Below are 22,197 nucleotides of genomic sequence, written 5' to 3'. Positions count from 1 at the left end.
CTCAGCTTGTACTCTCAAAACTGAAACTGGTTTATATTTTGCTGCGATCCTACATTGTTTTTCTCTTATTTCCATAGGAATGCCATTAACTTAATACCTGACTATCTGAACCATAAACCTAACTTTGGAAACACACGTGCATCACCACCTCCTGAAAGGGTTCTAATAGAACTGGCCTATTGTCAGCACCAAGAGACTGGTTCAATGAGAGAGAACAATCTACCAGCTTAGATTTTAGTATGTCAAGTCTCTAGGAAGTTTCTAGGAAACTCTAGGGGCCCGGGGCAGTTCACCCCAAAATATGCCACTTTGTCATGTTATTTTGAATTAATTTAAGAAACAGCCAGTGCAGGAAGAACACTCTGACCCTTTGCCTCCAGGGAGCAGAAAATAAATCTCCAGTGTGAAAGAAACCCTTCCTACATTGGAGGTAAAAAGGCATCCTTATCACCTGAAATAGGTATTTAGAGCCAAGAAGATTGTATAAAAATAAGCAAGTCTTGTTACTTTTACAAATTTATTACTTCTGCCCAAATTCTTTTTTAAATTTTGTACTAATTAAAGCTAATGAACATAAGATTCAGAAATCTTCTGTTCATTCCTCACAGATTTATGTTTCTTTACCCAAACATATAAAAGTTGCATGCTTTGGTTACCTGGGGGGGCTCAATTTTGTTATTGGGTATGTGTATGTACAAATAAGGTTTTTGTTGTTAATCTATCTCATGTCAATTTAATTATTAGACCAGCTTGAAGGGCAGAAGAAAGTTCTACCCCACAAACCAATAATCAAGTCTCCCAGGTACCTCCTAATGAAAGGCACCCCAGCCAGCCCAGCTGGCCCCACCCTGGCAAGATAATCCAGATGCCTCCAGCTTTGCCCTCAGAGGGAATATATGCATTAGTGTAGGTTGGGTCTTGGATATAGGCAGATGCTATGGACACCCAAGAGCCTGCTCTTGACCCCTGGGCTCTCTGGACAGTTTCCATGTTCCAGGTCACTGGCTATACTGACCTGCCTGGCCTATGCATGAATAGCACATACTATCAACCAGCCTTGACCCAAAAGGGCCCTCCAGGTCTGTGGAGTTCTCGCTGGCCCCCAATCTTGCCTTTATCACCTCTGGGGCAGTGAGATCAACCCCCAAAATCTTCCTGAGGCATCAGCTTTAAACTGGTGATAGTCTATATTTTCACTGGTTTTCTGATGAGTTCTGGGGTTCCCCAGCAATCAAGGCACCCAGGTGTCAGGATACTCAAGCCAATTTGCATAGGCAAACCCTGCAAGGCAGGCTGAGTTCTTCCCCTCCCCCTTCAGGGAGAATATGCACCTTGGTGTAGGTTAGGGCTTAGAATTAGGAAGATGCCCTGTACTCCCAAGAGCCCACTCCCATGACTAGGCTACTCCTGACAATTTTTCTGAAACAGGTCCCTAGCTGACTTGCCTATCTGTTAATGCACTATGTCCTCCCCATCAGCAAACTTCTGTAATAAAACCTATTTTGAACACAGTTGTGAATGGCAAGAGGAAACAGAGAATATGCCTTGCTCACTAACCCCACCAAAATTACTCAAAAGGCACTTTAGAGGTAGAATAGATTATATATTAATTTCAATAGGTCCCTAGGAATCCTCTGAAGACAGGAAGGACAAAACATAAGGAGACTCCAGATGTTGGCCACATCACTCAACCCAATGTGTTATATCCTATATTATATCCTATATAAAAAAAAAGTGCGAGCACAAAAGGTTATCTCCAGGGGGAGGGAGAAATCCAGACCCTTTTGCCCCTTGGCATACTAACCCAAACCTGGAGCTAATAATTATTTTAGCCCTTTGAAGCCATTACAGTACTCTTACTAGAGCATGAAGTTACACAGGTGCCTACAGGCAGAAAAGAAAAGTGCGAGCACAAAAGGTTATCTCCAGGGGGAGGGAGAAATCCAGACCCTTTTGCCCCTTAGCATACTAACCCACACCTGGAGCTAATAATTATTTTAGCCCTTTGACCCTATTTAACTAACTAGCAGTTAGGCCCATGAAAAACAGATGAAATAACAAATGGTAATATAGAACAAATAAGAATCACAAAAGAGAAAGCATATACTAGACAAATGACAAAAATTAAAATGGAATTCCAACATACTGATTTTGACACATGAACTCAGTGACTATTAGATATATGGTCCACCACAGTAACTTCTTGCAAGATACATTCATGAAGGCAAGAGAAACAAAAGCAAACATGAACTATTGGGACTTCATCAAGATAAGAAGCTTCTGCACAGCAAAAGAAACAGTCAACAAAACTAAAAGACAACCTACAGAATGGGAGAAGATATTTGCAGAGATTGTGCACCTTAAACCTATTACTAGTGATGCTAAATTGAATCAACACCTTAGAGCATCTGGAGAAAATAGTACTAATTTAGTACTTTGGGTACTGAACCTTTGGGTAGCAGCAACCTGGAGTTTAAGATGGCCTATTCCAAATATATCACCCCTTACAACTCTCCATAAACACAGCAGGGGAAGCTAATATATAATGAAATTAGGGTTATTAACTATGATTTATGATAAATGCAGAGATTGTGCACCTTAAACCTATTACTAGTGATGCTAAATTGAATCAACACCTTAGAGCATCTGGAGAAAATAGTACTAATTTAGTACTTTGGGTACTAAACCTTTGGGTAGCAGCAACCTGGAGTTTAAGATGGCCTATTCCAAATATATCACCCCTTACAACTCTCCATGAAACACAGCAGGGGAAGCTAATATAATAATGAAATTAGGATTATTAACTATGATTTATGATAGGGACCAGACACCCACACTGCTAGATATAGAAGCAACAAATTAAAAAGTCTAAAAGCTGCACCTTCACAGGACAGAAGAGCATTATTTATAGTATTTGCAGCTACCAGGAGAACTGATTGGCTTGATAAGGACAGCTGAGGAACTAAATTAAAAGGATAGTTTTAACACTCATATATATAGACAAAAGCAGGCCTGCATCTAATAAAAATAGACCAAATCAAAATAGACCATCTAGACCCAAATCTACAAGGGGCCTTTTTGGTCACCTACACCATTTAGACGACCACCCTGAAAACAAATTATAAAAGTAGAAAGTCAAATAGATACCCCACAAGCTACATAGGAGAGGCAGAGAAACAGAAACAACCATCTTTTACAGTAAATAGAAAATAAACCCACATATACCCACTCGTTCATTTACTGTAAATACTACTGCTTTATAAAACCTAATCCCCTCAATAGCAGATCACTGCTAGTGAGAGAGAGAAAACCCTGTGAGCTCCCCACAGGGATTCAGCAGTCTCTTCCTCTGGGCTCAAGCCAGAGACAATTGCTCATATCAACAGAAACCTCTTTTGCAAATAGAAACACTACATATACCACCCACTATGCTGTTAGATACATAATAACAATGACACAGGGATATCCTACTAACGTAGAAAACTTGAGCAATAAAAAGAGATTGAAGGATGAGAAGGAAAATTATCCCCACACACTTGGGTACATAGATTCTGAGCAACGAGGACAGACTTTCAAACTAAATGCTTTTTAAGTCCCAATTTAGAAAACACGCCCGGAATGGCTATCATAGGACATGTAAATAATAAAAACATTCAGGAACTTCTAAAGGAACAAATTATGTCCCTACTGTTTCACCACATAAATTACTTAATCCGACTTGTCAAAAAGCCAAACAGGTCATATACATTTACAAATTTTAGGAATTTAAACAAATTTCCCAAACTGAGGGAGCACCCTCAAATATAGATGCTATCATAAGCAATATCACCACTGGCTCTGGCACTGATTGCATGGGGACAGACTTACCTGACACGTTCTTTGCTATTCCAGTTGATAAAGAGAGCCAACCCATGACTGCATTTGCGTGGGAAGGCAGATATGTTTAGTAGGTTACCAACAGGATACCTTAACAACTGTTCTATATGGTGAGATGTTTCTATGATTTGTCCCACATAACTGATCAGCTGGACTCCACGTTTGCAACCAGACTAAGAAAAACACATAGTTATAGGGTAACTTACCCTATAATCCAATTCCAACTGACCATCCCCATAAGGGCCCTCTGTATTCATAGGCTGAGTAACCAACCAGATTCCAGGCTGAGTAATGGCTGAGTAATGGGGTTTGTAGGTAAGCATTTACCCATCTGCAGTATGGAGGGAGCTGCATTTCTATCATGTTTTTATACTTTTAAGGAGCCTGGGCTATGTGTGTCTGCCTCCCCACCCAGATTCCATTCTCGGGGTCCAGCCCAGCCTGGAGCAGGAGGGAATGTGAGGCAAGATTTATAACTTTTGGCATCCAGAACAGAAGGGCCAGTTCTGACCTGGGGACCAGATAATATATTAATATATTTTAAATAACCAGGCTCCCAAGGTTATTCATGTAGCATGAGTCCCACAAACAATTTTTCTTCCATAATCACCTATGAACAATAGATCCCTGGGTATCAGGTCCAGAGTTTAAATGAACAGGGACATCTTAGAAGGTACATAGTGAAATTTATATAGGAAACTTAGCATATAACACATATCATGGTCCTTCATGGTATATATGAGGCTTCTATTTTATACCACATACTTCTAACCCAAGAATATGGGAACCCCGATTAGTAAAACTTGTCTCAGTCTTATTGGAACTTACAATAAATAGCAGCCTGTTGGGAGCCGCGTGCCAGGAAGGGGTTAATGGATTGAGCAAAAGGGCTCTCTGTTGACTCTTCCAACCTGGCCCACCTGTCTCACCCTTGTTGTTGAAGGCTTGTGGTTCAAGGGCGCATACTATTGCTATCTATTCAAGGGCGCATACTGTTGCTGCCTACTGTGAAAGGACAAGTCTGGAGAACTAAGCTTAAAATATCCTGCTTGTTAAACAACCCTGCTTTATAAAAGAGTGAATAATACAAATAAAGTTGGCATTGTGGCTGAATCCGGCCATATGTCCCTCCTGCTCCCACTCTGCTTATGTCTCTTTTCTTTTCCTCATTCCCTTACCCTCATCCCTGGACGGTTGTCGCCCCCAGCGCGCGCGACAGCAGCCTATGCCCTGAAATTTAATATGCAGGATTTTCAAGCCAGATATAGATCCCCAAATTGTTTTATTTGTCTTTGTTTATGCCCAATTTACAACCTATGCCAAAAACAGATGCACTAAAAAAAGAAGGAAGTCCTTGCAGCTCCTTGTTGGACTGGTAGGAGGCTTAATTGGAGGCATACGTGTCCTGTTTTAGGTCCCAGACTGCGCTGACCTGCATGGCAGGCACATTGTGCAGTAGCCTGTCAGCCAGCCTTGGGTTCCAGGGGGCGTTCCAGGCCTATGGAACTCCAGCTGACCCCAAGCACTTGAGTAGCCTCAGAGTGGAGAGCCCACCTCCAGAAAATCCTAGTGAGGCAGCAGCTTTAAACTGGCATGTCAGTCCCCACTTAGATGGGCTGCCTGGTTGGGGCACCTGTGTGTCTCAGTAGGTTAGGCGTCTGCCTTCCGCTCAGGTCATGATCCCAGGGTCCTGGGATGGAGCCCCAATTTGGGCTCCTCGCTCAGCAGGGAGTCTGTTTCTCCCATTGCCCTTCCTCCTGCTTGTGCTTGCTCTCTCCCTTTCTCTCTCTCTCAAATAAATAAAATTGTTTAAAAAGAGAGAGACAGACAGGTTCCCTTATGTGGTCCTGGCCTTCTCTAGCAATCAGGGCTCTCAGTTACTTACATAGCTTTATATATGTAGGTATATGATGGGCCATGACATACACTATATTCTTGGGGTGGAATGATCCAGCGTGTTTGAAACCATTGCTCTTATATCACAGTCAGTTGGGCAACAAAAGGGTCTGTGCAGCCAGCTGAAATGGGGAATGCAAATACCACCACCCTCCCTGCCCTGTAGGAACACAGTGATAACTCTTCCAAACCAAACTTACACTTTTCGATAGGCTCACACTTTGTTGCCGTGTCTTTTCAGATTTGCACCTAGGCAACAACCTATTTAAAAGAATTTTCCCCATTTCTTATAACTACTTGCAAGGCTTTGGATTCTGGTGAAGACTTCCCAGATATTTATAGCTCTGTCATCAGTTTGAAGGTTGTCCTATTTTTCAAATCTTCAGTCTGTCTCCTTAACGTTTTTAAATAAAACTACTAGAAATAATAAAAGTGAAAGAAAAGGATTGTATATGAAAAAATGGTTTTTAAAAAGTAGAATGTATATTTTAGATAAGGAAGGGTATGAAGGACATGAGGTTTGGTGGTGGTGTTGGTAAAGTAAAAAAAAAAAAGTAATTTTGTGCTAAAGTAAAATGATTGTTCCAGAATACTTTTCTTAATTTTTAAATTTTAAATAGATATAAAGAAGGAATAGAAGGCTTATGGAAAAGAAATATTGAGGAAGGAATTCTATATGTAGTCAATCTAAAATTAGAATGGATTTAAGTTAAAAAAAAGTTTTGATATCAAAAACACACTTGTGCACAATCAGAATTTTCCTTCAGTTAAAAGAATAAAGTTTTCTTATAGGTCTGCTCTCAATATGAAATTGTAAACAAAGGTTTTCCTTTACCTTTCATGTAATCTGCATAGAAAACAAAGATTCTATGTTGTGTCTTCATCAAGTCTCTGAGTACTCAGAAAACCACATCTTCTGGATATTGAGAGAGCTACGTTTCGCTTACAACTTTGTGACCCTTTTTATTTGCCATTGAAATCTTTTATTGTCGGGACGCCTGGGTGGCTCAGCATTTGAGCGTTTTGAGTCTGGCTCAGGGTGTGATCTTGGATTTGTCTTTGGCTCAGGACATGGGCCCAGATTCTCGGGATCAAGTCCTGCATCAGGCTCCTTGCGTGGACCCTGCTTCTCTTCCCTCTGCCTTTCTCTTTGCCTCTCTCTGTGTGTCCTCTCATGAATAAATAAATAAAAATCTTTAAAAAATATACTTTATTGTCACTTTGGTCAAATAGGTAATAAAATACTGCTTCATAATGATTTGTAATCCTATTTGGTCAATCTCCCAACACCTTTTGATGTTTTTGACAAACTTCCCAAAATTCAATTCTAAAGTCTTTTTACCTAAAAGTAACTCTGAGTATCTCCACAAGCTCTTTAGACCTTCTCAAAAGTTTTGTTCCCTCTCATTATAAAAAGGGAAATGTTACACTGTACTAATGAGGCTTATTTGATATGTTAAATTACATGACAACTAGTGTCAAAGAAATGACACTAAACCTTCTTTGATTGTATTTGTGTAGATACGTGTTAAAACAAGTGTTCTATAAATTGTGTGAGACTGCTAAAAATCTGATATGTTCTTATATGTTATTATCTTGAAATATGTCACAGAAATAACCAAATTCCCTTGCCAATTACATCATAATAAACTCTCATGAGATCTCTAACCATTGCTATTTTTAAGTCTTTTGTCATTTAGTTATTGTTTTAAGTACTTCATCTTCAAAGAGATTTATGAGAAAGATTAGACAGGTTCTAATAAATTTAAGATCATAACACTGAACTGGGTAAGAATTGCTAAAACTCTAATGGAAAATGGATTGCTTTAAAGTGTCGTTTTCCAGATTTAAAGGGCCTCTGTTTTATTTCTCCTATAAGCTATCTATAACTCATAGAAATTTGGCAAAGTATATCTATAAATGACAACTAAAACATTTAACTTTTTCTCCTTACCTGATCCCTCCAGAATTCTGAAACTCTTATTTTTATTAAATATTTAATATTCAATATTTAAATAATTTTTAATCTTAAACTCTTATTAAATATTATTTATGACAATGTATGCATTTACATACGTTCAGTAAGAATCTGTTCTCTTTGGAACAGAATACCCAATACTATTCACCCTGCTTTGACCCACAATTGATAAAAGGAAATACAACAATATTATAAAGGTCTAATTGCTCCCATTAAATATAATCATGCTTGGGGCGCCTGAGTAGCTCAGTAGTTAAGCACCTGCCTTTGGTTCAGGTCATGACCCGGGGGTCCTGGGATCGAGTCCTGCATCAGGTTCTCTGCAGGGAGCCTGCTTCTCCCTCTATCTATGTCTCTGCCTCTCTCTCTCTGTGTCTCTCTTGAATAAATAAAAATCTTTAAAAATGTAAATAAATAAAAATAAAAAAATCATGCTTTGTAGAGCAAGCATTCCACAGCACACACCTGGAGGACAGAAACCTAAAACATCACCTTTATAAATTCACGACTTCATCTAGCGGAAAAGACATCTTTGGAAAGATTCTCTTCAATCCCATTGTTAAGACCTTGATCAGGTACTGTTATACCAACCCTTGTGCCACCAAACTCCAAAGAATAGATTCTTGTATCTGTGTGTCAAATCTCAAGAAAGCACCAAACCTTGACTAGCCCTCCACACCGACTGGCGACCTCAAAGTGAAGATTTCCAGGAGCTGAGGCAGACAGCTGAAGGAGACAGGTTTCTCAAGATGGTCAGAACAGGCCTGTCTACCCTCTTCTCACTGCTGCTTTTTGACACACACACACACACACACACACACACACACACACACACACCCTTCACTTGAAAAGACAATGCTCTCATCTATATTTCTCAGTCTGTTGCAAAAGGGGGAAACCTCTCTGAGTATTATCGGAAACTCCAATCTGTTCACAATGATGGAGACCCTTGGGTCTTCCCTGTAATTAGCTTCCCCTTAGTCCTAAATGCCACTGCCAGTTACACCTACAAGCCTCTGGATACTACCTGTCAGGTTAAGTTGTTACAACCAGGCGTCTCCATAGCTCGCCTCAACCTTTCCCCAGTCATGACTACTAGCTCAACTAAACACCTTCCTATTTGTCAGTTGTACAACTTTGTCCCCATGTTCTTTTCCCTACCTAAGTCCCATCTCTGTTCCCTTGAACCAAAGGGAATACAAATAGGTTTATGCCTATTTGCAAGAACTTTAGAAAAGATTCCTCTAGGAAGGGATAGCCTCTCAGAACAGCATTCCAACTCCTCTGATTCATGGCTGGAAAGGATCAAATAGATCCTAGCTAGGGCCCTTACACTCCACCTGGTTTCATTTCTATCTGCAATAGACAGCATTTCCCATGGGCATATGAATGCTTAAAAGCTGGCAAATGGGAGGTCAATGCATATTGGGACATTTAAGTGTTCCTGTCCACATGCATAACAAATCAGTGGCCTCCCACTGGTACATCCTTTAAGCCTCCATGACTATCTTAACTGTTGTCAACAAGAACTTCGTGGGCCACCAAGACTCCATTCCCATGACCCTGACTCTCCCAACACTTGCCCTGTTCCAGGTCTCTGCTTAGCTTGACTTGCATGACTGGTGCAGGTGCAATACACCCAGTGTGCTGGCCTTGCAGAGCTGGGGCCCTCTCAGCGTGGGGAACTTGGGCCTGTTTACAACCATCTGGGTAGACATGAGGCTTCAAAGCATCTTCAGAAAGTATGAGGGCAGGCAAGAGCAACTTGAAAGACTTTCCTGGTTGGCAGTTTGTCTCTGGTGATCTTATTGAGTGGCCCAGCATGACAGGAATGAAGATCGCCCATATATGAGATACTGTGTTGATTTCTCTCAAGTTCACACCAAGGCATTCATAATTTTTACAGGGCTGGGGGTGGGGGAGGGTGGTTTTAGTTCTCAATGATTTGAAGTCAAAAAGGTGTGTGAAAATTGGAAATTCTATTTGGAGAGTTGTAGTCAGATATTGAAGGAAACTAGAATTCGGGATCTGGTCCAGTTTACAGGGAGAAAACAAACCTTAAAGTCAATAAGGTGAGAATCTAATATGCACGAAAATATGTTACTGAGATCATTTTTCTCTCTGAAGTCACCCTCATTTTCAAAGCTGCTCAAATTAAGACTTAAAAAATAAGTTTAGTATTAATAAACCTGACCTGGTTATTTACATAAGTGCAGCAAGAATAGTAATTGATCATACAGGCTCTTTTAAATCTGCTTTGCTAAAACTTTTCATAAGAAATCTCAAGATTGGGACACCTGGGTGGCTCAGTGGTTAAGCATCTGCCTTCAGCTCAGGAGGTGATCCTGGAGTCTTAGGATCAAGTCCCTCCTTGGGCCCCCACAGAGAGCCTGCTTCTCCCTCTGCCTGTGTCTCTGCCTCTCTCTCTCTCTCTCTGTGTGTGTGTGTGTCTCTCTCTCTGTCTCTCATTAATAAATAAATGAGAGATCCTATGCCAACTGTTGAGGAGGAAAAAGAAAGAAAGAAAGAAAAGAGAGAAAGAAAAGAAAGAAAGAAAAGAAGAAGAAAGAAAGAAAGAAAGAAGGAAAGGAAAGAAAGAAAGGAAAGGAAAGGAAAGAAGAAAGGAAAGGAAAGGAAAGGAAAGGAAAGGAAAGAAAGAAAGGAAAGGAAAGGAAAAGGAAAAGGAAAGAAAGAAAGGAAAGAAGAAAGAAAGAAAGAAAAGAAAGGAAAGGAAAGGAAAGGAAAGGAAAGGAAAGGAAAGGAAAGGAAAGGAAAGGAAAGGAAAGGAAAGGAAGAAAGAAAGAAGAAAAGAAAAAAAAGAGTTGCTGCTGTTCAGAGGACAAGAATTTCCTTTTGGTGGTGGGGGGGGGTGGGCGGATCTAGGAGGTATCTGCAAAGGACAGTGCTTAGGAATGCCTGAAGGAGGCAGAGCCTGATTACAGAGGCCTGGAAAGCAGGAGCAAAGCTAGACTTACTACCAGTCTCTGGAGCTTATGTGAAATTCATTTCCTAGCTTTCAGCACTTACATGAGTAATCTGTGTACTTTGAACCTAGAGATTAGGCCAGAGTGCCCTCTGTAAATCATACAGGGAAAAGGAAGTTAAAATAGGTAGATGGGGACAGGTTGTGAGAAGGGGGATTTAAGTTGGATGTGGACATTAAATTTGGTCTTAAGTCTAATTTCTGTTCTTTCATCTTATCAAGGGAGTCCCTAAGGCTAGTTGTTATACTAATAAGACAATTGATAGCTCTCCACAAAGAATTTTCTTTTCTTTCAAATATAACAAATTTAAAGGATCCATCTTCTGGCCATTAACAAGTGGGAGCTTAATTAATGTCAACATCGACTCAAACCAATACACCTTTTAGTGGAAAGATCCAAAGTCAACTTTCCAGGCTTAGACCATGAATGCAAGGGGCATGCTTAGAGAGGGCATCGATGATGTAGCCCTCGTGATCCAAAAGTTTACTCCCCAAAATACTCTGAGAAAGCAAGAGTTCATCACACAGGCAGTAAGGATGGTGTAGTAAAGACAGTATCTCTGTTCTCTCATGAAAATGTGAGACACCTCCAGTTACAGACCTGCTAATCGGTTGCAGGCACTACTGGCATGGGACTTTCCAGGATTAACAAGCAATGAGTTGAGAGACAAAGGTTCTTTATGGGCTGGGACCTCTTGTGACGAACTCCACTGAGAGCTGGCACGGATGGACAAAGAGAGTGCTGCTGGTGGCCTTGTGTTCCAGAACTGCACTCTATTCCACTGGCCACCTAGTATACTCCAATAAGGGCATCAGAGAGGATAGAGACCAGAGAAGATATTCTCACTGGTCACAAAGCCAAGTTCTTAGAGGACATAGAACAAGATGAAAGGGAAAACTTTATCCTGTTTTAACAGAGAGGACCCGTAGTTAAGTTTGTCTAAATAGACACCAGTCTTACAAGAACTATCAACTCGCCACTCTGTGAGGCTGGCTTGGACAGCAGGCTTTTATGGGCTTAGACCTGCGCTCTTTCCCTGTGGTAATTCATTTTAATGACAAATGACATGAAAGACAAAGAAAAACAGTGACCATCTCTGGAAATGGATCAGTCACACCAAGCATACTCTACCGAATTTGCCAGGTACTAAGCCCAAGAAACCAGTTCTACAAATGATTTATCTTACTAATCTAGATTGAGAAAGTGGAAGAAAATCGACTCTTCCCCCTCTCACTCCATTGGACCCTGCAGGAAGAGAGCCAGGGGCTGACATGTAAGGATTCCTACCTCTGCCAGCTATTTCTCAGATGTTCCAGGATTTCTCAGCTGTGGCAGCCTCATAGCAAACAGTGTCCAGCCAGGGAAGTTTATCCTGCTGACTATGGCAACTGTTGAGGAGGAAACATTTTCCTTCACCCTCAAAGTTCCTCTAACTTGTTTAAGAATTAAAGTGACAGGAGGCAGATTCAAGGAGAAGAAAACAAAATGTAATTAACTCCCCATGATAAAATTGAGACCAAGAAATGACCAAGGCAGGCAGCTATTGTACTTTTCAGACAAAGAAACAATAAATGTGTGAGAAGCTGACAGAACAAAGAACACTAATGTGTGGGACCTTCAATTAGCAAAGAATTTGGGCTGAGGTAATAAATTAGTGAAAGTAACAAGGTTTCTTTCTTTCTTTTTTTTTTTTTTTTTTTTTTTTTTTTTTTTTTGTAACAAGATTTCTTTAAGCAGCCTTCTCAACTCTGAGTTCTCCACCTCTGGGGATAAGGATGTCTCTTAGATCTTGGTTCAGGGAGGGTAACTCACACATGTGAGGTTTATATCCTGCCTTCTAGAGACAAAGGGGATCTGGATGACCTCCTTGCACTGGCTGATTCTTAAGTAATGTTAATTCAAAATAATATACCAAAGTGGCACATGTTAGGGTTGGCCCCACAGGTGCATCTTTATTGGTTGGAATAAGGCAGATGCCACGAACCCCCAAGAGACTGCCCTTGAGATCTGGATTCTCCAGATACTGCCCAGTTCCAGGTCCCTGGTTTCCCAGACCTTTGCGGCCCATACCAGGACCACTAGACTTTGGCAGCGAGGGCCCTCCAGGCCTCTGTAGTTTGAGCCAGTTTGCAACTATACTGACATGGCTTCCAGGGTAGAAATCCACTCCCAAAATCTTTGTGAGGCATCAACTTTAAACTTGAAACTGTCAGTCTCCATTTGACTGGGTGCCTGATGGGGTTCTGGACTCCTTCAGCAACCCAATCTCTCTGTGTCTTATACTAAAAAGTACCCCTCCACACCTGCCCAGCCCTCCCCTCACCAGGCATCTAATTTCCTCCAGCCCTGACTTCAGAGGAAATGTATATGTTTGTAAAGGTTAGGGCTTGGAATTAGGCGGGTACTTTTGACCCACAAAAGCCCTCACCAAGAGCACGGCCTCTCTGGACAGTCGCCCTGTTCCCCAGCTACACTGACCCACGTGGCGCATACGTGCACTGCATGTGCCCCATCATCTGGCCACAGGCAGCCAGGGCCCTCGGGCTCAAGCCACTACTTAGCTCTTTGCACAGTCTCCTGGGAGGAGGGATCCCTTCCCCTTCCCAAGGTGGCAACTTTACCCAGGTGAGAGTCAGACCACTCCTGGGCTGGCTGCTGATGAGGTCCTGGGCCTCTCTAGCCATCAAAGCTCCCAAGTGTCTCCTACAGGAGGCTACCCTAGCCACTCTGCCTGGCACCACGCTGGCAAGGCAGTCCAGCTTCCTGCTGATCTGCCTTCAGGGGAAATTAGCACTTTTATCTAGGTTATGGCTTGGAATCAGGCAGATACCTATAAACCCAACAGCCTGCTCTCAGGAGCAGCTTCTGCCGACATTTGCCCGTAATACTCCCTGGCTATGCTGCCGGTGTGGACTACGCATGCACAGTATGCACCCAGAAGCCAGCCTTGTGCAGACCCATCCCTCCAAGCTTGTAGAACCCCAGCCAGACCCCAACTACCTGTAGATCCTCTGGGGGTAGGGGGAGCCCACCTACTGAAAAAAATTCTGAGGCAGCAGCTGCAAATGTGCAACAGTCAGTCATCTTGTGATGCCTGAGCGGATCCTGGCCTGAACACGGAACAAGGACTCCCAGGTGTCTCCTCATGGAGGGACACCCTGTCCTCCTCACCCTGACTCTCTGGCAAAGCAGCTGAAAAACCTTCAGCTCTGCCTTTAGGCGGAACGTTGTATACTGGATAGGTCCACAATTAAGGACTTACTATTAAGTCCACACTTTATACCACCAAGAGCCTGCACCAATGACATGGCCTCTTCTGATACCTGCCCTGCACAGTCAGCACTGCTTACTCGGTCACTTTGGGCTGCCAGGGCCCTCTCAACCTGCGGAGCTAGAGCCCATCCCCAATCGCCTGCATTGTCTCAAGGTTGGAGGGAGCCCACACTCCAAAAATCACTCTGAGGCAGCAACTGAAATGGTGACAGTCAGTCCCAACGTGGACTTACTGTGGCTGGTTTCCCAGGCTTACCAGTAGTCTCTTAGGCTCCCAGGGGTCTCTCACGGAAAGATACCCTGGCTAGTATGACTCACCCCTTCCTTCCTAGCAAGGAGGTCCAGATTCCTGCAGCCCTGCCTTCAGAAAGAAGTGCATTTGTGTAGGTTAGGCCTTGGACTTAGGCAGATGCCATATACCCCCTACATTCCACTTTTGAGATCTGGCTTCTCCCAAGTCTTGAGCAGTTCCAATTTCCTGTCTATCCTGAGCTGCACTGCCAGGGCTTGCACAGTTGGAAGCCCCGCATAGGCTATAGTGGGGAGGGTGCTCACCCCTGCAAACCACCATACATCTACAACTGCAAATTGGCCACTAGAAGTCCCAGTTTGGACTTGCTGCCTGACAGAGTCCTGGGCATCTCTAGCAACTAGGATCCCAGATGTCTTATTAAATGATACCCCAGCCAGCACACCCACCCTGCCCTAGCTAGGCAGATCAGTATCCTCTAGTTCTGTCTTCAAAGGGAATATGAACAAGTATACAAGATAGAGCTTGATTTGAGGCAGATGCTTCTGTCCAAAAGATCTTGTTCCATGACTCAGCCTCCCTGGATCTGTGCTTATTTTTCAGATTCCTAGATACCTTGAATTGCTCTGACCGTGCATATATAGCTAGCATCCCTTCAGCTGGACTGAGGCTTCGAGTCAAGGCTGGTGGAACAGGGCCTGGCCCAAACACCTGCATAAGCTTTGGTGTGGAGGGGGACCCCCAAAAATCACCCTGAAGTCACAAATCGGCCACCATCAGTCCTGATTTGGACTTACTGCCCGAAGGAATCCTAGAATTCTCCGTCAACCAGAACTTAATATGTAAGTTATAATCTTATTTCAGCTAGCCCTCTTGGCCCTGCCCTGGCCAAAGAGGCCAGTATCCTCCAGCTTTACCTTCAGGGGAATATGCACATTTGTATAAGACAGGGATTGGAATTAGGCAGATGCCATGGACACCTTGGAACCCATTCTTCAGATTGGCCTCTCCTGACACTTGCCTAGTTCCAGGCCCCTGGCTTACCTAACCTGTGTGACCAGAACATGTATACTAGGAACCCCATCAGTCCACCTTGGGCATCTGAGGCCCAACACCAACCACCCTATGGCGCCTAGATCAAAGGGAGCCCATCCCCGAAAAACTTTCCAAGGTAAAAGCTTTAGACTGAGGACAGTCTAGGTTGGCTGCATGGTGGGGTCCCAGGCTTACCAGTAATCAAGACCCCCAGATATTTCTTTGTGAAGAATACCCCAGATAGCCAACTGGCCTGGCTTAACACTGGTGTTAAAAAGAAAACCATAGTCATCACTTAGATTAAGGCATCAAGTCAGTAAACCAAGACTTAATACTTAACCTGACTGTAGTTTCAACCCCTCAGGAATATAACCTTTAACCAGTCAACATGGAATATCCTGGTCCATACCAAGAAACTTATTGATAGACCCCTTCCTCTCCCCTTGAGAGCACAACTTTGCTTAAACAACACATTCCTTGCTAATAAATTCCTTTCTTTTTTTCCCCTTTGGGCCTTATTTCTACCTTTAAAAATCTTTCTCTTTCTAGGACACTTGGGTGGCTCTGTTGGTTAAGGATCTGACTCGTGATTTCAGCTTAGGTTGTGATCTCAGGGTCATAGGATCAAGCCACATATTGGACTCTGTGCTCTGTGGGGAGTCTGCTTGAGATTCTCTCTCTACTCTCTCTCTGCCCTTCCCCCTCTCTAAAATAATAAATAAATAAATATTTTTTAAAAAGTCTTTCTCAGTCAGTTAACATCTGCCTTTGGCTCAGATGATCCCAGAGTCCAGGGATCAAACCCTATGTGGGGCTCTCTGCTCAGTGAAGAGTCTGCTTCTCCCTCTCCCTCTGCCATTCCTTTTTTTTTTTTTTTTTAAGATTTTATTTATTTATTCATGAGAGACACAGAGAAGAGAGACAGAGGCAGAGACAGAGGCAGAATGAGAAGCAGGCTCCATGCAGGGAGCCTGACATGGGACTCGATCCTGAGTCTCCAGGATCACACCCCGGGCTGAAGGCATTTGTGGTTTCCTGCCTTGTTAATTTTCCCCATTCTCACTGGTGTGAGGTGGGATCTTATTGTGGTTTTGATTTGTATTTCCCTGATGGCAAGTGATGCAGAACATTTTCTCATGTGCTTGTTGGCCATGTCCATGTCTTCCTCTGTGAGATTTCTGTCCATGTCTTTTGCCCATTTCATGATTGGATTGTTTGTCTCTTTGGTGTTGAGTTTAATAAGTTCTTCATAGGTCTTGGAAACTAGCCCTTTATCTGATAGGTCATTTGCAAATATCTTCTCCCATTCTGTAGGTTGTCTTTTAGTTTTGTTGGCTGTTTCTTTTGCTATGCAAAAGCTTCTTATCTTGATGAAGTCCCAATAGTTCATTTTTGCTTTTGTTTCTCTTGCCTTCATGGATGTATCTTGGGACCACTCAGCTCATACCTGCTTTGGCTCCACCCCTCCAAAGTACCCCTGAAATGAAGTACCCGGGGAACACCTGGCCTGTGACCACCTTTGCTTCAACCTCCCCACCCAGGTACCTCCTACATGGAGTGCCCAGGACACCCCAGCTTGCCCATACATCAGCTTTAACTCTTTTGCCAGAGAGCCCTCTGCATAGAAAGCTATGGGATGGTCCCAACCCACACCTATTTCAGATTCTGCTATCCAGCCAGTGCACCCTGTGTATGGAGAGTCCCAGGACCATCCTGGTCCATGCTCATGTCAGCTCTGGCCATTGCATCAGGGTAACTCCAGCACATAGGGCCCCAGGACCCTCAGCCCACAACAAGCACAGCCCTAGCCAGCCAACCAAAGTCACCAGGAACACATAGACTACATACATAGGAAATGACTATACACGAGCTCTTTCTTACAGGTTTAGGAGAAGTAGGTGTCCTTCCTAATTCATGGAAACAAACACAGAAAGTCAAGCAAAAATAGGAGATAGAGGAATATTATTCAAGCAAAAGAACAAGACAAAGTCTCAGACAAAGAACTAAATAAAACAGAGGTAACCAATCTTCCTGATAAAGAGTTCAAATTAATGATCATAAAGATTTACTGGACTAGAGAGAAGAGTAGATGAATTTAGAACTTCAACAAAGAGATAGAATATGCTTTTAAAAATCAGAATTGAAGAATACAATAATTGAAATGAAAAACATACTGGAGAGAAGCAACAGCAGATTAGAAGATCCAGAACAGATCAGTGACCTGGAACATAGGAAAAAGGGAAAACACAAGCTGAACAGTAGAAAGAAAAAAAGAATAAAACAAAAGGATTATAGGTTAAGGGATCTCTTAGGGAACACCAAGCAGACAAACATTTGCATTATAAGGGTCCCAGAAGAAGAAGAGAGAGAGAAAGGAGAAAACTTATTTGAAGAAATATTATCTGAAAGCTTCCCTAAGCTGGAAGAGGAAACAGACATCCAGGTTCAAGAAACACAGACAGTTCGAAACAAGATGAACTTAAGGAGGTCCACACCACAACACACATGATAAAAATGTCAAAGATTAAAGATAAAGACAAAGACAGAATTTTTAAAAGCAGAAGAGACAAGCAATTAGAAACGTGCAAAGGAAACCCCATAAGGCTATCAGCTGATTTTTTCAACAGAAGTTTGCAGGTCAGTTTTTGTGCCAGTACCACACTGTCTTGATGACCACAGCTTGGTAGTACCTATGATAGTCACACAGAGAGAGAGAGAGAGAGAGAGGGGCAGAGACCCAGGCAGGCAGAGGGAGAAGCAGGCTCCATGCACCGGGAGCCCGATGTGGGATTCGACCCCAGGTCTCCAGGATCGCGCCCTGGGCCAAAGGCAGGCGCTAAACCGCTGCGCCACCCAGGGATCCCCTAGGCCCACGTTTTGGATCTCCAACAGCTCTGTGCTGTGACTGAGCCTCTCCTGACACTTGCCCTGTTCGGGTCCCTAGCAAGGCTCACGTGTGCCTCCCACACATGTGCAGTACACATTTCATCAGCTCCCCTCGGGCAGCTGGGACCCTCCAGGCCTTTGGAACTACAGCTCATCCCTAAACAGCTGCATCGCCTTAAGGGTAGAGGAAGCCCCCTTCCCTCCTGTCTCCACCGAACTGCTCAGAGTGGCCACTGAAATGGGCAACCATCAGGCCCCACGTGGACTGGCTACCTGATGGGGTCCCAGCTTCTGCTGCTATCAGTTCTCCCAGGTGTCTCCTATTAGAGGATACCCCAGCTAGCCCACCTAATCAGGCAGTCAGGCGTCCTCCAGCTCTGCCTTCAGGGGACTACTTACATCAGATATGTTAAGGCTTACAATTAGGCAGCTGTCCTGTACCCCCAAGAGGCCCCTCCTGTGACTGTGCCTCTCAGACATTGCCCTGATCCAGGTGTCTCACTGTTCCCTATCTGCATGGCTCATGCATACGCGGTCCTGCTGTCAGCCAGTTTGGGCTTACAGGGGGTACTCCAGGCCTGCGAAGCTCCAGACTGACCCCAAGCACTTGACTGACCTCAGGGTAGAGAGAGCCCTTCCCATGAAAATCTTTCTAAGGTGCCAACTTTACTGGTGAATTAGTATCCCTCCTCCCATTTGTTTCGACTGCCTACCTGTGGGGCCTCAGGCTTCTCCAGCCATCAGGGCTCTCTGGTGTCTCCTACTCACAGATGCCCCAGCAACCCAACCCTGCCCACCTTGGCGAGGAAGTCCAGATCCCCCCAACTCTACGTTTCAGGGGAAATATGCACATTTGTATAGGTTAAGGCTTGGAATTAGGCAGATGCCAGGTATTTCCTGATATGATTTTCCTGATTTCCTTCATGATGCAGAAGTTGGTTGGTGTTTTTTTAATGGTTTTTTTAATGGTGTTTTTTTAATTTTTTTTAACACCATTTAAAAAAATGGTGTTTTTTTAATTATTCAAAAATAATGACCGTTGTGAACAACAGTTTTGGAGAAGGAAGGCCCGTCAAAGGACAGCAGCTGAGGCCTAGTGGATGAGAAGGAGCTACCATGCCAAGGTCCGCAGGATAAAACTCCTGGCAGAGGGGGATCACAAAAGCCACAGCCTTTGAGGAGGCAATGGTGTCAGCATTCTTGAGGAACAGAGATAAAGCCAGGTTGGGAGGAGGCAAGACAGGAGAGTAAAAGCAATGAGCACAGAGTTCAGGGCCCTGTATGTGACGGTGACAGTTTGGGCTTTATCCTAACTGCAATGAAAAGTCATTGGAGGATTTTAGATAGGGAAGTGACCTAATCTGGTTTTTTCTTTTTCTTTTTCTTTTTTTCCAAGATCATTTTCTGGGAGAAGGATTATAAGGGGACAAGTATGGCAGCCCAATAGTCCGTTGTGAGGCTTGTGCTTCAGTCTAAATGAAAAATCATGGTGGTTTGACCCAGGCAGTGGACCCAAAAAGTTGTGAGATTTGGGATTTATTCTGGGGGGGAGAACCAACTAGACTTAATCGATTCAATATTTGGGGGGTGGGGTGGAAAAAATAATCAAACATGACTAATAATATGGGGGCAATGAGGTGAATAACGGTAACATCCATAGATGGAATCTGAATTTTCAAACATGGATATCATCTGCCAATTTATGATGATGTTAGTCATGGTATTTGAAGAGATCACCTAAGGAGAAAGGGAAAAAAGTGAATTTTTTAAGGGTTAAGTCAGGGACACTCGATATTTAGAGGATGAGCTACAAAGGAGCTGGCAAAGGACACTGTGGAAGAGCAACCAGTGGGGAGAAAAAGCAAGTGAGTGTGGTGCTAAGGATGGGTGACAAAGCAGAAGAGTAGCCAGCTGTGAGGCTGATGAAAACAGAGAAGCACCTTTGGATTTGGTGCTATGAAGGTCGTGGGTAACTCTGACCACCTAGGCTTCACTGGGAGAAACAGATGAAAGCCCCAATAACTCCTACTCACAATGATCACCCAACCTGGCCAAATTCACCATCTTTGGCACTCCAGCAGGACCACACCCTATGCACTCATAGACCTGGGTTTGCATCCTGGATCTTCCACTTACCATTTAGGTGAACTTAGGCAACTTATCAATCCTTTCTGCACATTGGATGCCTCTTCTATAAAATAGAAATAATTACATCTTATAGAATTGTCCTGAGTGTTTCTGGATGTCATGTATAAAAAGCATTAGGTTCCTTTAAAAAAAAAAAAGATTTTATTTATTCATGAGAGATAGAGAGAGAGAGAGAGAGGCACAGGCAGAGGGAGAAGCAGGCTCCATGCAGGGAGCCTGATGTGGGACTCAATCCCAGGACTCCAGGATCATGCCCTGAGCCGAAAGCAGACACTCAACCGCTGAGCCACCCAGGCATCCCTGAGTATTTCCTATTGTAGTTATCACTCCTCTTTATAGTGAAAATATCATTTACAGAAAATCAGACTTAATATAACGATTCCAAATTTTATTGAATATGCTTTACAAATGGGCATTTTGATTGACATATCCAGGTGATTACTACAAATCAGAAAACCAAAATTTAATTTTAAAATCTAAAGCAATATTCCTGCTCCTAAAACCTTATAGAACAGCCTTAAGTTTCTTTCTTCCAGTACTTTGTTTTTTGTTTTTGTTTTAAACAAAGAGAAAATGATCCATGCAATCATGGGTGAGAGTGGAAGATAACAGTGTCAATTTTGTTTAGTGTAACTTCCAACACTTCTTGACTTCATTTAGTGACACCTAGTTCAGACTACCATCTCTTTAGAAAGAACCTAAGATACTGCTTTTTTCCCCCAGATCTGCCCATTACAAAGTTCCACCTTGACCACCATAATGAGGATAAGTGGAAAATACATCAGACTTAATGCCAGAAAATATGTGCAAATCAAGACAGTGATACTGCCTAGCTATGTATTAGAGTAAATCAACATGTCTCTATCCTCATCTGCAAAATAAGGATAACAACACTTACCTTACATGATTGATTTGAAAACTAAGAGAAAATATGTAGATGTAACTTATAGATTATAAAGCACCATTATAATGTACGGTAGTATTATTATTCATGTATGAAGATGGTTCATTCATTTTTTAGTGAATATTTATATGGCCGATATTTTGCTAGGCCGACATTTGCTGTATAGATATATATCATTATATATATGTAGATATGGATATGTATATATAAATAGATAGGCCCTTAAGATCTTACATTCCAGTGGAGAAGAAGCATGCTCTGATGTGACTATAGTGCGAGGGAGCCAGAGAGAGAGCACTCGGACTGGCTCTCTCTGGAGCCAGTGGAGAGTGAGGGCATTTGGGGGGACTTCCTGGGGAGATGACAGTGGAATTGTCTCACTACAAATTCAAAAGCAAGAAAACAAATCCAGGTTACTCCTCTGTGAGGGGGTCCACGTAATCCATGGTTGTGGGCCTCATGTCAGCTCAGAAGTGTCCCAATCACTTAAGGCAGAGCTTCTCAGCCTTGGTACCACTGATATTTTAGGCTAGATAATTCTATGTTTGTGGGGGGCTATCCCATGCATCATAGAATGTTTGGCATCATCCCTGACCTCCATCTACCAGATGCCAATAAAACCCCCCTATCTCCAGATTTGAAACCAAAAACATCCCCAGACCAAATGGCCCCTAACAGGCAAAACTGTCTCCAGCTGAGAACTACTGCCATAAGGTCATGGAAAACCAGTATAGATTCTAGAAGGAATGGAATTCATACAATTAGTACCTAGGCTCATTCTAGGTGCTCCACAAATACTGAATGAATGAATAAGTGGAGTCAATGAATGAATGAACTTCCCAGAGTCCTTTTGACATATTCCTTTTGGGATCCATCCAGAAGACCCCTGGGCTAGTAACTAAGTTCTAGCTTAATAACAATAACACGACATGCATTTATACAGTGCTCTGTGCAAGTTGCATGATCT

Source organism: Vulpes lagopus, chromosome 1, assembly GCF_018345385.1.
Source record: "Vulpes lagopus strain Blue_001 chromosome 1, ASM1834538v1, whole genome shotgun sequence".
NCBI classification, from domain to species: Eukaryota; Metazoa; Chordata; class Mammalia; order Carnivora; family Canidae; genus Vulpes; species Vulpes lagopus.
The sequence above is the reverse complement of the archived record's forward strand: the minus strand, read 5'-3'. Positions refer to the sequence as shown.